This window comes from Antedon mediterranea, chromosome 2 (genome assembly GCF_964355755.1).
Source record: "Antedon mediterranea chromosome 2, ecAntMedi1.1, whole genome shotgun sequence".
In the NCBI taxonomy this organism is placed as follows: Eukaryota; Metazoa; Echinodermata; class Crinoidea; order Comatulida; family Antedonidae; genus Antedon; species Antedon mediterranea.
This window is the reverse complement of record NC_092671.1, coordinates 15,765,001-15,776,993: the sequence shown is the minus strand read 5'-3', so window position 1 is coordinate 15,776,993 and position 11,993 is coordinate 15,765,001. Positions and strand designations below refer to the sequence as shown.

At 45.4% G+C, this 11,993-nt stretch overlaps 1 pseudogene; it reads left to right on the top strand.

The window, feature by feature from the left end:
- The first annotated feature begins 2,182 nt into the window (after positions 1-2,182).
- Positions 2,183-2,328, top strand: LOC140041270 (5.8S ribosomal RNA; annotated as a pseudogene).
- Positions 2,329-11,993: the final 9,665 nt, after the last annotated feature.

The window sequence follows — 11,993 nt, the reverse complement described above, 5'->3', positions numbered from 1 at the left end:
TCTTCATAAGGAAATAAACGACCGCGTTCGGAATGGTACTAGCCGTACTAGCCGTACTAGCCGTACTAGCCGTACTAGCCGTACTAGCCGTACTAGCCGTACTAGCCGTACTAGCCGTACTAGCCGTACTAGCCTTCACGAGGTAGGGGTTGTAAGCCAGTTGACTTGTTTAATTGGCGACGAACAGACTAGGGTGGCTGCTAATTAGGCCACTGTCAGCGACTCTTTTACAGATCCTGCAACGTGAATGTCCCTGTACATCCAGTTGCCGATCACAAAAGATTCCAAAAGATGGCGAATATATAGAAATGAGAACCTACCGTACGTGTGTTCTTACCGTACCTCACTGGTCTAATTGGGGTTAATCTCCCGAGAGTTTAAAAACAAGTTGATTTGTACACGTATATTTAATTATATTCCCGGACTAGGGACCCGGCCTCATCTGTTGCAGGTGCAGATGGGGTTGCGACACACTTGCAGGTACAGGAGCGGGCATGCACGTCTCCTGTATTTGATTCTCCCGCATGCAGGACGGCCGATAGGTCAACCGTGCAGCAGGTTGCTGCATATAACGTACGACGCCACAGCATGAACTATAGAGACGCTCCGGTGTCTTTAGATGAATGCTCGTGCTATAGTCAGTCGGGAGGCGGTGGCGCCCGTTTTCTTCATAAGGAAATAAACGACCGCGTTCGGAAGGGTGCAAACAGCCTTTCGTCCACTAAATTGCATACTGTACGGGAGTCGAGTCTGGCGCTGGGACAGGTCGATTCCGAAGGAAAACCTAGCACAAAATCAGTGCTGACAATGTCCTTCCGGCATTGTGAGTTTAGAAGCATAAGCACAACATCCTACCGTCAAGTCTAAAAGAGTTCTTCAAAATAAGAACTCCAATTGAGGATTTATTTATACCCGAGAGCGCTCAGGATATACCTGTTGTCCGTTCTGCTGATAGTAGAAAGGAGGTAGAGAACAACCCGGTTGTCGTAGTACCTGTCCCGTTTACATACTTTGTGTGTCCCATGTGTAACACCGGTTATACAGAAATAAGAAAATTGACAACTCACCTACACAAGCCTTGGAGGCTAGTGGGCAAGGGTGAAAGCTAAATAACACCATAGCATGCACTTCATTAGCAGATGACACTGCCTTGTGCTCTGACAGTTCTGAAGGAATGCGTGCACTCCTAAAGATTTTCGAACAGTTTTGTCATCTGACTGGTATGAACATCAATGCCAGTAAAGTGCAGCGTTCTCGATAGAACCTTTGCATAAAACGTATGCTCTAAACATTACCCGTTCTTTTCAGGTCGACTCAGAAACCATACCATGGGTTGAACCAGGTACCAGTAATGGATATCTTGGAGCACTATTCGATCCTTGGAATGGCCTGGAAAAATTCGAGGGCGTATCTACATTAGATACATGGTGCAAAGCATTTCTCAAACCCCGTCAGAAAGTGGATATTCTAGTTAGAAACATCTGAAACTCAAATTAAAAAGCTAGACGATACCATCAGATACTGGATCAAACTGTGCTACACTGAAAGAATCAGCGTGTTTGCCCTTGGCCGACAGGTCTGGGTAATCCGTTGAACCTCTTTCGTGCTAGGGATAGGGACTTGTAATTATTTCCCTTCAACGAGGAATGCCCAGTAAGCGCGAGTCATCAGCTCGCGTTGATTACGTCCCTGCCCTTTGTACACACCGCCCGTCGCTACTACCGATTGAATGGTTTAGTGAGATCATCGGATCGGCCGTGTCGGTTTTACCGTTCACGTGCCGAAAAGACGCTCAAACTTGATCATTTAGAGGAAGTAAAAGTCGTAACAAGGTTTCCGTAGGTGAACCTGGGGAAGGATCATTAACGCAATCGCAAGAACGTTTTGTCACCCAGCACGGCCGACTCGCACGCGAGTCTGCCTGGTCGTGGCTAGAAGGAGGGCCGGACGGTAAGCGACCGGCTGGCGAAAACCAATCGAACTTGGGAGTGCACTAGCGAAAACCGCCCGACCTTCCGAGGTGTTCGGGATGCTTTTCGGGGCCGCCCGTGGTCTGGTTCGGTGGCTCTGCTTGAAAGACGCGCCCGGACCGGCGCCTCCGCTCCCGTTCTTTGTTTTTTCTCAAACGAAAATCTTTTTTTTTTGTCGCACTCTGTAAGCGTTGAAAACGCAAGTTGCGAACAATTCTTAGTGGTGGATCACTCGACTCGTGCGTCGATGAAGAACGCAGCCAGCTGCGTAAACTAATGTGAATTGCAAGATACATTGATCCGAACGCACATTGCGGCCCGGGTCCTCGCGATCCGGACCACGTCCGTCTGAGGGTCGGCAATGCGACGCATCGCGCCCGTTCCGTTTACACAAGACGGAACGGATGCGGACCAGCGCCCGACTGAGCCCGGCGGCTGCACGTTCAGCCTGTCGAGCCGGGTGAATTCAGATGCAGCGTGTTTCTCAGGCCGCTTCCCTCCGAGAGGAAGAGGCGGTTGGACTGGCAGGGGAACCTTCCGCCCGCGGATCGAGCACCATCTCTCGGAGCCGCCCAGAAGCATCGGCCTGGCCTCTCAACACGGCACACTAGACCTACCAACTCGACCTCAGATCGGGCGAGAATACCCGCTGAATTTAAGCATATTACTAAGCGGAGGAAAAGAAACTAATAAGGATTCCCTCAGTAGCGCCGAGTGAAGCGGGAACAGCCCAGCGCCGAATCCCCGTGCCTGAACGGTACGCGGGAAATGTGGCGTAAGAAAGCCCTACTCCGCGCGTGTGCTCGGGCTCACGTCTTTCTCATCGAGGCCTTCCCATAGAGGGTGTCAGGCCCCCACGGCCTGGGCCGCGTGCGGACCACGGTTTTCAGGAGTCGGGTTGTTTTGGAATGCAGCCCAAAGACGGGTGGTAAACTCCATCCAAGGCTAAATACTGGCACGAGTCCGATAGCGAACAAGTACCGTGAGGGAAAGTTGAAAAGAACTTTGAAGAGAGAGTTAAAAAGTACGTGAAACCGCTAAGAAGCAAACGGGTGGGCCCGCAATGTGGCACGAAAGATTCAGCGCGTTCGGGAGCACGTCCGTCTCTCTGCAGGATCCGCAAGGACCGGCCGAGTGACGGCTCGTCCCTCCGTCGCGTGCACTTCTTGCGTACGTAGACCTTACGACCGGCCAGTAGTCCACCAGAATGCCGATCGGCAGGTTCCTCCCACGATCGTTCGCGGCACGGGAGAGCTTATAACCGATCTCCAGCGGCTGGACGCCCGGTCGAAGAAGGGAATCCGCGTCTGCCCTCTTTCGGGAGGGCTGGGCCGCCTGTCTCCCGCGAGTTAGATCGGAGCGGGACTGTTCTCAGTGTCGTTTTGGTGCAGCTTTCGGCTGCGCAGGTTCGGTCTCAACAGGCGCCCAGGGTCGGTCAGCGAGGTCGGTAGCCCACCCGACCCGTCTTGAAACACGGACCAAGGAGTCTAACACGCCCGCGAGTCGTAGGGACTTTGAAGCCCGAAGGCGCAATGAAAGTGAAAGCCAGTCCGTCTGGCCGAGGTGGGATCCCGTCGCTCGGCGGCGGGCGCACCACTGCCCCGTCTCGATCGCTCTGTCGGCGAGGCGGAAGAGGACCGTGTGCGTTAGGACCCGAAAAATGGTGAACTATGCCTGAGCAGGACGAAGCCAGAGGAAACTCTGGTGGAAGTCCGCAGCGATTCTGACGTGCAAATCGATCGTCAAACTTGGGTATAGGGGCGAAAGACTAATCGAACCATCTAGTAGCTGGTTCCCTCCGAAGTTTCCCTCAGGATAGCTGGCGCTCGAACGCAGTTTTATCTGGTAAAGCGAATGATTAGAGGCCTTGGGGCCGAACGACCTCAACCTATTCTCAAACTTTAAATTGGTAAGAAGTCCGACTCGCTCGATTGGAGCCGGGCGACGAATGCGAGTGCCCAGTGGGCCACTTTTGGTAAGCAGAACTGGCGCCGCGGGATGAACCGAATGCCGGGTTACGGCGCCCGATTGGGACGCTCATCAGATCTCAGAAAAGGTGTTGGTTGATACAGACAGCAGGACGGTGGCCATGGAAGTCGGAATCCGCTAAGGAGTGTGTAACAACTCACCTGCCGAATCAACTAGCCCTGAAAATGGATGGCACTGAGCGTGCCGCCTATACCCGGCCGTCGGGGCAGAGGAGGTAAGCCCCGACGAGTAGGAGGGTCGCTGCGGTGAGCGTTGAAGCCGCCGTGGGTGGGTGGAGCCACCGTGGGTGCAGATCTTGGTGGTAGTAGCAAATATTCAAGTGAAAGCCTTGAGGGCCGAGTGTGGAGAAGGGTTCCATGTGAACAGCCGTTGCACATGGGTCAGTCGATCCTAAGCTATAGGGTAGTTCCGTTCCGAGTGGTGGCGTAGGCCTCTCGTGGGTCGCGCCCCTTATGCGAAAGGGAATCGGGTCAATATTCCCGAACCCGAATGCGGAAGTCGCTGCCTCGCGCAGCCAGTGCTGCAAAGCAAACGAACTCGGAGACGCTGGCGGGAGCCCCGGGAAGAGTTGTCTTTTCTTTGTAAGGGTTGGGCGCCCTGGAATCGGTTCGCCCGGAGATAGGGGCTGCGGGCCCGTAAAGCACCGCGGCTCTTGCGGTGTCCGGTGCGCTTCCGCTGGCCCTTGAAAATCTGAGGGACACCGACTGATTTTCGCCTCGGCTCGTACCCATAACCACAGCCGGTCTCCAAGGTGAATAGCCTCTGGCCGATAGAACAATGTAGGGAAGTCGGCAAATTAGATCCGTAACTTCGGGAAAAGGATTGGCTCTAAGGGCTGGGTCGGTCGGGCTGGGGAGTGAAGCGGGACCGGGCGCGTGCCGTGACTGGGCGAGGCCTGCGCAAGCAGGGCGAGCCCGGACGAGTGCCGGGCCCATTCCGTGGACCTTCCTGGCTTGGGGGTCTTTCGGGGTCGCTTCGGCCGGCGCCAAACAGCCAACTTAGAACTGGTACGGACACGGGGAATCCGACTGTCTAATTAAAACAAAGCATTGCGACGTCCGCAACCATGGCATTAACGCAATGTGATTTCTGCCCAGTGCTCTGAATGTCAAAGTGAAGAAATTCAACGAAGCGCGGGTAAACCAAATGTAGTGAATGTCCCTGTAAATCCAGTTGCCGATCACAAAAGATTCCAAAAGATGGCGAATATATAGAAATGAGAACCTACCATACGTGTGTTCTTACCATACCTCACTGGTCTAATTGGGGTTTCTCTTAGGTTAATCTCCCGAGAGTGTAAAAACAAGTTGATTTGTACACGTATATTTAATTATATTCCCGGACTAGGGACCCGGCCTCATCTGTTGCAGGTGCAGATGGGGGTTGCGACACACTTGCAGGTACAGGAGCGGGCATCCTGTAATAGACGGGCACAACATCCCACCGTCAAGTCTAAAAGAGTTCTTCAAAATAAGAACTCCAATTGAGGATTTATCTATACCTGAGAGCGCTCAGGATATACCTGTTGTCCGTTCTGCTGATAGTAGAAAGGAGGTAGAGAACAACCCGGTTGTGGTAGTACCTGTCCCGTTTACATACTTTGTGTGTCCCATGTGTAACACCGGTTATACAGAAATAAGAAAATTGACAACTCGCCTACACAAGCATACCGATGCGAGTGTACTATTTAAATGCGGAAATGTGGGAAGTTTTCCAAAACGGGGCACGGTGCTACCATACACTACGCCAAATGTAGTATATTGGAACAACCTACTAGGGTGGAAGCTAAATAACACCACAGCCTGCACTTCATTAGCATACGCAGATGACACTGCCTTGTGCTCTGACAGTTCAGAAGGAATGCGTGCACTCCTAAAGATTGTCGAACAGTTTTGTCATCTGACTGGTCATAAATGCCAGTAAAAGTGCAGCGTTCTCGATAGAACCTTTGCATAAAACGTATGCTCTAAACATGACCCGTTCTTTTCAGGTCGACTCAGAAACCATACCATGGGTTGAACCAGGTACCAGTAATGGATATCTTGGAGCACTATTCGATCCTTGGAATGGCCTGGAAAAATTCGAGGCGTATCTACATTAGATACATGGTGCAAAGCATTTCTCAAACCCCGTCAGAAAGTGGATATTCTAGTTAGAAACATCTGAAACTCAAATTAAAAAGCTAGACGATACCATCAGATACTGGATCAAACTGTGGCTCAAACTACCCAATTGCATATCAACGCATTTGTTGTATACCTCCCTGCTTGTCACAATCTGTTCTATCTGCAAGGTTGCATAATCTAGGCCGGTGCCTAGATTCGTCCGATCATTTTGTTCGTAGCTGGGCGGAAGGTAAAGGATTCGCCGATCGAATTCAAAAGCTCGCTACTAAATGGAAGCTGGACATTCCACACCGAAAGAAGCTTAATCGCAAATGGAAAGAGGAAAGACAACGCAATTGGGCCGCTCAAGGATCGCAAGGCATTGGTGTAGAAAACTGGAAGGGATCGAAAGTTTCAAATCACTGGATTTCAAAACGATCATTCCTAAAAGAAGGGAGTACATATCAGCATTGTTACTGCGAAGCAACACCTATCCTACTAGAGAAGTCGTTTCCAGAGGTAGAGAAGGAAGAGATGTGCGATGTAGAAGGTGTCTGACCACTATTGAGACAGTAGGTCACATTTCCGGTTGGTGCTACGTAGTTAAGGAAGCAAGAATCAGGCGTCATAATAACGTCTGCATAAAGCTTGGTCAACGGGAACTTTAAAACCCGATATTTTACTGGTTAAGGATGATCGCGCTCTGATTGTGGACCCCACGGTGGTATGGGACAATTGTAGTCGGAGTCTATCATTAACTGCGAGGAAAAAGATCTCAAAATACAGTTGTTTGATACCACAGGTGAGGAACTCGACCGGGGCCGAACAAGTGACTGTTATACCAGTAGTGATTGGAGCTAGAGGCACATGGGGTGCCGAAAACAACGCAATTGTTGAAGCTGGAACAGATTACCTTAAAAGTCTTGTGCGATTCAATCCAATTATTTGCTGCATTCATGGATTGTTAACCATGATAAGGAATGTGTACTTGTGGTTAGTCCATTTTAATTTAACATGAAGGAGGACCCAAAAATGAGGACAGGTACGTAGTGGGCTACGTAAGATTGTGTCTTGTGTACCATGAGGGAATAACACCTATCCCTTGCCTTCAACGGATATGTGTAAGATCGGGTTACACATATTTCGGTGTCAAGGAGATTCTCGCACATAGACGTGAATATCCTTGACGGGACAGTGTGGAAGGTTTCTCGTCATTTTCAGTGACGCCTACTGTCTTAAGGTGGAAAGACTTGAAGTTGTGGCAGTTTCTACTGCTGTACCTAAGTCATCTAATAGCCAAATGCCTCGTCATCTAATTAGTGACGCGCATGAATGGATTAACGAGATTCTCACTGTCCCTATCTACTATCTAGCGAAACCACAGCCAAGGGAACGGGCTTGGCAGAATTAGCGGGGAAAGAAGACCCTGTTGAGCTTGACTCTAGTCTGACCTTGTGAAGAGACATGAGGGGTGTAGAATAGGTGGGAGGCTCACGCCGCCGGTGAAATACCACTACTTTCATCGTTTCTTTACTTATCTGGTGATGCGGGAAGCGGGCCCACCGGGTCCACGATTCTAGCGTTAAGCGCGACTTGTCGCGCAACCCGCTCCGGAGACAGCGTCAGGCGGGGAGTTACGGTACATCTGTCCAATGGTAACGCAGGTGACCCGGGTCGGGCCGGGCCGGGACTAGCCTAGCCTAGCATAGCCTAGCCTAGCCTAGCCCAGCCCAGCCTAGCCCGGCCAGGTCGGGTCTAGCCGGGCCTAGCCTAGCCTAGCCTAGCCAAGCCAAGCCAAGCTTACGCTCAGTCTATATCGGTTAGCAACGGAGGCCGGAAAAAATTATAAAATTATAGTTTCTATTGATACTTTTAGCCTAATTACTAGTCTCTAAACCCATGTCTATTCTAGTAGTAGCTGTGTTGGTTTGTGTGACGTGTGTGTTAGTTAGGTATGACACAGTCCGAGTAATAGGCCTAAGTCAGCAAAATTAAACAATAAACATTACACAAAAATACATTTTTTATTCTCGTTTTTAAAGTTTCTTTGAGTACATGCATATTGTTTGATAATAAAATAGCAGAATTAAAAAATTACAGTACACACATTATACACATTCTTTATTTATTTCTTTGGGCTATGTCCAATTACTACTTAGTTTAATGTCTTGTCTAGCTGTCGATTAGCCTCCACACATTTGCAAAGTAGTGGACGTGTGTGTGAAAAAGAGTGCGCGAAGGCGAGAATCCTATGCCTATTGTAGAAAGAATCGTATCGCAGTTGTGTAAATCACTTCTCGTTGCTATACGCTTGGGTACACACGGAACAACAAATTTAACTTAACTGATGAATTATTCATGTTTATTTTGTGACGTTTCATTGTTGTATTTTTTACATTACTTTCAGTAATTTTAGGTTGTTGTTTTTAGTCGCGTGGAAGCGACTCTATAGTTCACTATGTCGGTCTGTCGGTCCGGTATCACTATGCGTTTTATCGCTTTCTGACCTTATCTTGATATCAGTTTAATCTAGGTAGGTCAATTTTTCACAGTATATTCCTTATGGCCAGGAATCAATGTGGTTATGTTTTCACGGTGCGCAATAAAAAATTACGCGGTCTACGCACGATTTAACGAAATCACGTTTGTAATCATATCTTCACAACCATGAATCACAATTAAATAAAATTTGGTACTCATAAATTTCAGGGCATAAATCATCATATGGCAATACAATTACGTATGTAACGCATGCGTACGCGCGCTTAACATTTTCAAAATTTATTTTCGATGAAATAAGAGTACATTTCAGGCAATTTTAAGCGTTTACAAAATTGCCATGAGTGCGCATATTTTTGCGCGCGCACTGCGCGTTAAATGTTATTGCGCACTCTTTTTGCCCGATTTCTGTTTTCTTGACTCACTTTTCAACTCGAAATTACGTTATACGAGCACGTCAAAAGTGACAGGCTACGCACGTGTAAATTTAAAAAAAATAAATGTTTTTAAACATTTCAACATTTTTAAACATGTTCAGTAATTTCGGTCAGTATAGTTCACTCTCTCGGTCTGTCTGTCGGTCTGTCTGTCGGTCTGTCTGTCGGTCCGGTATCACTATGCATTGTAGCACGCGACTTAATGGCTGTTGGCCTTGTTTTCAGTAACTTAGCTTTTCCCATTCTACTTAGGCCTACTGAATGAAACATGTATAACTTTTTAGGCTAGCTAAAAAAAACAATATTTAAGTTTAAATTACTTACTAGCTTCAAATTATTTGGGTAAAATTATCATCACGGTAAGTTTCAACAATATAAGAATGAACTACTGTATTATCAATGAATTTAAGAACAAAATCTACAGTATCCAATTTCAGGCCTAGATTAGGGTCTAAAGGCTGGTTTCCTGTCGACGTAAGAACATCACTTTTGTTGCGACTACGTCGATTTGTCGTAAGAAATGCGGATTTTACAGGAAACCGATTACGATCGAAAATTTATAAAATCGACGTAACGTAAGAAAAATGGTAACGACAAACGATTTTACAGGAAACCGATGACCTAACAATTGTTGCGTTACGACGTTTTCTTCAGATTTTACAGGAAACCGGGATTTTTTATCTTACGCTTGAATGAACGCCCTTGCGTCACGTTTCTTACGTCTCTTACGAAAGTTGACTTGAATGACCTTACAGTGAAATATAGCCGGACAATAACATTTGTATGTATTTATCGTACTACTACAATTTTAGCCCACTTTACGATGTTGTACAATGTACATACTTTACAAATGCACAGTAGTTTCAAAATAATATTGTTCTAATCAGGGAGTTTACAACTCATATCAAAATATAATACTCTTATTTATGGACGTGCAATAAACAATCCGCATTGAAACCGACATTCTTCTGTTCTATTTGTCAGTAGAAACGTCACGATAATGAACATTTGCAACAAGATAAGATATATAGAAAGCCCTTGTAAGCAATATAATATTATTATGTAACTTTAAAAAAAAATGTTTGCTTGATTTTGTATAATTTATATTGTTTTGTCAAATTTATTCTTATTATAGGTAAATAATGGGTATCTAATAATAATAATAGGAATCCCGAAATGATTTGCCGTTTTTTAATTTTGAAAACTATTTAAGGCTAGGCCTACTAAGGCCAGAATAATTAATTCATATTTTGGTTCATAGGCCTAGCCTATTAGCCTGGGTCCTAGGCTAGTTTGATTATATTTTGGTCAAATCCATTCCTATTAGTACAGTATTAATTAAGTATTACTAGATGGTACGCTCGCTTCGCTCGCGTACCATCTAGGTCGTGCCCACAGATGGTTCTCGAATATAGGCCTACAGTAATTTCAGCGTAACAAAACTGGCGATTTCAAATGTACGTACCGCAGGACTATAATACATTGTCGTTTACAGAAACGAATAAATAGACACGATGATTTATGTAGTCAACTAAAATTAGCACCCTGGGAATTACTTCCGAAGGAGAAACTTTTCACAAAATGAGTCCAAATTTTTGATTTGGACACATTTAAAGAAACCCAATTTGTGTTTTGTATGTAACATTAGGGTTGAGGGATGGGAAAGCGGATAGGTACAAAGAGGAACAATTTTTAAATATATTCTTTATCCACTCAGTAACGAAATATTTTGTTCATGTTTTATAAGCATATACATAATATACCTCTAAATACAGTAAAACATTTGCGATTTAATACTTTGTTAAAACTGTCACTGTCATAATCGATTGAAATATTAAAGTACATGTCACGATACACCACTACGACGTTTATATTTTTGGTAATTATTAATTAATACAAACGTTGAGAAGGAACTGTCAGTATAAAGTGTATTTGTATATAATAATGTGTTTATATATCTAACAGTTTATTATTATCTAACAGGACGAACATTCACAGTAAGAAATTTTCGATTCAAATGAGTTCCAAAAATAGTTATTTACAGTATTGTCAAAGTATTGTAAGTTTATCCTCAAAGGGCCCATATATTTACCTACCGTATGTGTTAAGCCAAGGGCTCATAAATTTACCTACAGTACTTGTGTTAAACCAAACTCTGGCAGACTGAGAGATTGGGATGTTCCATTCATCGCAAATCAATACATTTGTATAATCGTATATTAAATCTATCAAAATAGTATTTTTTAAAGAAAATCGGCCTGTCTTCAACATTATGATGGTGTACTCTAGCTGTTCAACCGGTTTTCAGCTATTAAAAACAATTATCGTAGGAGGAGATAGGAAAATGCGAAGCCTCCTCGCATTTTTGTGGCGGGTATTTTTCAAGATGGACATCCATTAGACAGTGTATACCACGATCGGAAAACACCCCTATTTGGGGCAAATCGTTGAACCTAAATTCGTTTTAATCGTCAATAACTAATTATCTAACTTAATTTAATTAGTAAACAGGGTTACATCAGGTGGTTAAAATCAGTACCGAAAGTACGAACCAACTTTATATACCATTGAGTGAAAATTCTAGAAGTAAGGCGCGATTTACCGAATTTTGCCCTTACGTAAATTTATATATAGATTACTAATACTAGGGCCTAGCCTATCTAATAAAAATAATATGTTGTTGTGCTGCACTGACACTGAGTAGCTACAGGTACAATAACAACATTCAACATTTCGCGCGAAAAATGATAAAACCCGCTCTAAAAAGAAACACCAATCATAGATGTTGTTTCAAATACGTCATAAATCTGACCGACGAAAGAAAAAAATTTCAACTTTCGTAACAACACTAAAATCGACGTAAGCATACGACGTGTGTTTCACAGCCAAAATTTCAACTTTCGGGAGCAGCATAACTACAGATGTTTCTCTGCGGCCTGACACGATCTTGACTAACGTCAACGACGTCAATTTTTTCTCAACTTTCGTAAGAG